Genomic DNA, 4,304 nt, shown 5'->3' with positions numbered 1-4,304 from the left:
AAAAAAAAAGATAATGTTCCACTATACTCATTGAGAAGCTGAACATTAAACTGAGGACCTTTACCTCTGTCTAGCCCAGGCCCAGTGTCACCTGTGTGTGTCATGATATATTTGTGGGCAGACTGTGGTTTACCTAACTCACATGACTATATTCGGCTTTAATGAGGAAAGGAAAGGAAAAGAGAGAAGAGGAGAGGACAAATGTATATGCAAGACACAGGGTACCAGAATCAAAGACAGTGAATGCGAGATAAACCAATGAAAAAATAAAAATGAAATAAAAGTTAGAAAAGACCTTGTTATAGTACATGGGCAACAAGGTCAATCACACCCCCCCCAAAAAGACCCATTGTTTCCCTGTCTTAGAGTTCATTTCATATGGCCATATGTACAGAGCTATTGAGCTATTATGATCCTCTGTTAGAAGTCATGAGAAAGGAATTCATTATAGTTCTAGATTGGATCAGACACAACTTTCACAAAATTTACTAGAACTTAACATTTGGCCCTAATAAGATTTTTAAAATATAACACATTTCCCACTTTGTTTTCAGTAGTACAAAAATAGAGTATTCTGAAAGGAAAGAAAATATAAGTAGCATGTTGACTAGTAAGGGCCTCGTCTTTTTTTTAACCTAAGATATGTAGACACACCAGAACACAACTAAAGTGTGTTTGAGGAAGATTTTATAAGGGTACATATTTTTCAGTGAGATAAATGCTTTTCTGGCCTTTCAGAAGGATCCCATCTAGAGCTCTCAGCTTGATGGTGAAGAGAACTGACAAGTCATAGGCTCAGATATGTCATAAAGGCCCTGTATGGAAGTTGTGCATACCAGGAATCAGAAGATCCTAGCCTGTACGCCAAAATTTTATACCACCTTTTAAAGATCTAAAACAGGTTTTAAAATGCCTTTCATGTTTTTAAACAATTAGAGAAAAAAATCCAAAGAATAACAATCTTTTGTGATGTGAAAATTATATGCAATTCTTGATCCATTGTCATGAATACAGTTTCATTAGAACAGAACCACACCCCCTCATTCATATAGATCAAGCTAAAATATTTACTTTAGCCCTAGACAGAAATAGTTTGCTTACCCCAGAATCTATGACTCAGGGAACAATGGAAGGGGAGTACAGTGTCTCCAAATTGGGAGGGTCTCCGAGTGCCGTTTAAAAAGATCTTTTAGTTGCAGAAGCAACTTTGAAAAAGAATGTAACAATGAACTCCTGAAGAGACTCAGTTCTTTCCCACATTTCAAAGGGCCTTGTCAGTGAGACAGGTGCTGTCTTTTCAGAGGTAGCTGAAAATTCTACTTTGACATGTGTTCGTTTGTCTCCTCTCCCCACGCTGTGGAGTGTGTGCCTTGTTTGTCTTCTTAGCATCCAAATACACACAGAAAACATGAAAATAGAAAGCCTATCACTAGGTGGCTTTCTTGAAAGAAGTACAAGTAAAGAGTGCACAGGAAACCTCAATTTAGCATCCACATCTGTCATTTTGAAAATGATGCCCTAGGCATCAAATCTGACAGTTGTTGTGTCTGACATTGCTATTTTTATCTGTGCACATGCAGAAAGAATATGTCACCCATAAGGCCTACAGGAGTTTTATCATTCTAGATTGTGCTTGGAAGTACATTTGGTTAATGACCCTTGGTAACACTGTCAGGAATCTAAACTAAAGGCAAGACCCTCCTGCAACCATCGGATATTCTGTTTTCCAGTCGGCTTAGTCAAGTTCCTGGAAGTACCACTGTGGTCAGAGTAAGGGTTGCTGTCAGTCACTGTAGCTGTTTTGTGTCATGCACACCAAAGTGTTTAAACAGATGGTCTACTTCTAGTTAGTTGTTTTATATAGTTCACTTTTCTTCTAATGACTACAGAGGGATTAGAACAAGGGCAAAGGCATAAAGAAGAGAGAGAGAGTCTCATAGAATAAGTGGAACTCCTGTGAACTTTGAGGAATAGTTATAAATGTATATACCTGGAAGAGACTGTTGCAGTGACTGAACTGAGATTACAGGTGTTCACTACCATGCATGACCTTGAGCATTCTTTTGTAGAATCGGAAGAGACTATCTGGATGGAAAAAAAAATTCCTTTGTAATATAACTAAGTTTCGAGTCAGAGGGAAGAATGAGAGATGCCATTTTGAGATTTATCCTCTTGAATAATTGATTTATCCAATTAAATAATTATGATGATAATGATTTTTTTTGGGGGGTCCGGTCGTGGAGCCTGAACTCTGGGCCTGGGTGCTGTCCCGCAGCTCTTCAGCTCAAGGCTAACACTCTACAACTTGAACCACAGCGCCACTTCCGGATTTTTTCTTTTTGCTTATGTGGTGCTGAGGAATCGAACCCAGGGCCTCAGGCATGCAAGGCAAGCGCTCTACCACTGAGCCACCTTCCCAGCCCCTAATGATTTTTAACTAGTAAATGACAAGGAGGAAAACAAGGTGATGAATAAATATTAAGTAGAGAAATAAAAAGAGGAAAAGCAACAAGAAAAGCAGGAGAAATGATTTAGTCACGAGAGCTGGGAAGGTGGCTCAGTAGTAGAGCACTTGCCTTGCATGCATGAGGCCCTGGGTTCGATTCCTCAGCACCACATAAGCAAAAAGAAAAAATCCGGAAGTGGCGCTGTGGTTCAAGTTGTAGAGTGTTAGCCTTGAGCTGAAGAGCTGAAGGACAGCGCCCAGGCCCAGAGTTCAGGCCCCAAGCCCGGACCCCCCCCCCAAAAAATGGAGGAAAACACATGATTGTGAACCAAAGACATTTGTAGCTTCCTTGACATATACATGCATATATATTCAAAATTAATTAATTGATTAGTTTTTTATTTTCATTGAAACAAGATCTCTCTATGTATTTGATGCAGCCCTCAGAATTAAGATCATTGTTGCCTTTGCCTTTTGAGTGCTAGGATTACAGGTATGCACCACCACACCTCTATCCTTATTGACATTTCATTTGTTTTTCCTGATAGTCGATCCTCCTGAGGATGACAGTTTCATTTCTTTAAATGTATGACGAGGAGAAAACAGCAATAGCTTATGTTAGAGCAAAGGATGGATTTGAAAGGCAGGGAGAATGAAAACAGACAAAGATACTGACCTCAATAGACTGGCCCAATTTAATGAAAGTTGAGGAAGGATGCCAGGGTGACCTGAGGAGAGTCAGGAGACACAGAGTAATGGGAGCAGGGGTGAAGGGACTTTTAAGTAGGGGCATGGGTGGAGGTAGGGTTGCAAGTAGCTGGAAGGTTCGAAGAGACTCAGGACATGTCTTGGGAGTTTGGTTCTGCCTATTGTGCAAACCTGTTGTGCAGGTTCTTGGTCCCCACAGGTGTAGCCTCCTTTGGGGGGTGGAGGAGTGGGCTTTGACATTTGAGATTACAGATTGCAGATTCCCATCAGTTTACATCAATCTATTTATGCCCAATTTATATAGATAAGGCAGGAGCAGTGGCTCATGTCTGTAATACAAGCTAAGTGAATCAGATGGTATAGACAAGGAGCAGGATCACCATTTGAGTCCCATATGGTCATAAAAGTAGAGAGATCTTATCTCAAAGAAGATATTGGGTATGATGGAGCATACCTAAAATCCTAGCTACTTGAGAAGTCTAACTAGGAGGATCACTGATCACGGTCAGCCTTGGAAAAATGTGAGACCCTGTGGGAAAAATAACCAAAGCAACAGGGCTGGGAGTATTTGTTCTAGGGATAGAGGACTCGCCTTGCTAGAGCAAGGCCTTGACCTCTAACTCCATTAGTGTAGAATGAATGACTGAATAAATGAACAGACTATAATTTTATAGATACGAAAACCTCTTGGTAGAGGTTATGATCAATATCCTCCATAGGATAGAAAGAAGGAATTAGTGAAATAAGAAATGTAAATTGGGAGCTGGTAGTTTTTGCTTGTAATCCTAGCTACTCAGGAGGCTGAAATCTCAGGTTCACCCTTTAAAATCAACCCAGACAAGAAAAGTTTGTGAGACTCTTATTTCCAATTAAACACACACACACAAAACAACAACAACAACAACAACAAAAAAAAACAAACCCAAATCCAAACCAAACCAAACCAAACCAACAAAGAAGCCAGACACTGAAATTGTCGATCAAGTGGTAGAAGTGGTAGACCATTAGCCTGGAGCAAAAGAACTCAGGGACAGGACCCAGTCCCCAAGTTCAAGCCCTATTATCAGTACAAAAAAAAAGAAAAAAGGTAAAACAAAAGAAACACACACACGGGCTGGGAAGGTGGCTCAGTGGTAGAGCGCTTGCCTTG

Source organism: Dipodomys ordii, unplaced genomic scaffold, assembly GCF_000151885.1.
Source record: "Dipodomys ordii isolate 6190 unplaced genomic scaffold, Dord_2.0 Scaffold53, whole genome shotgun sequence".
In the NCBI taxonomy this organism is placed as follows: Eukaryota; Metazoa; Chordata; class Mammalia; order Rodentia; family Heteromyidae; genus Dipodomys; species Dipodomys ordii.
Note: the sequence above shows the minus strand (reverse complement) of the source record.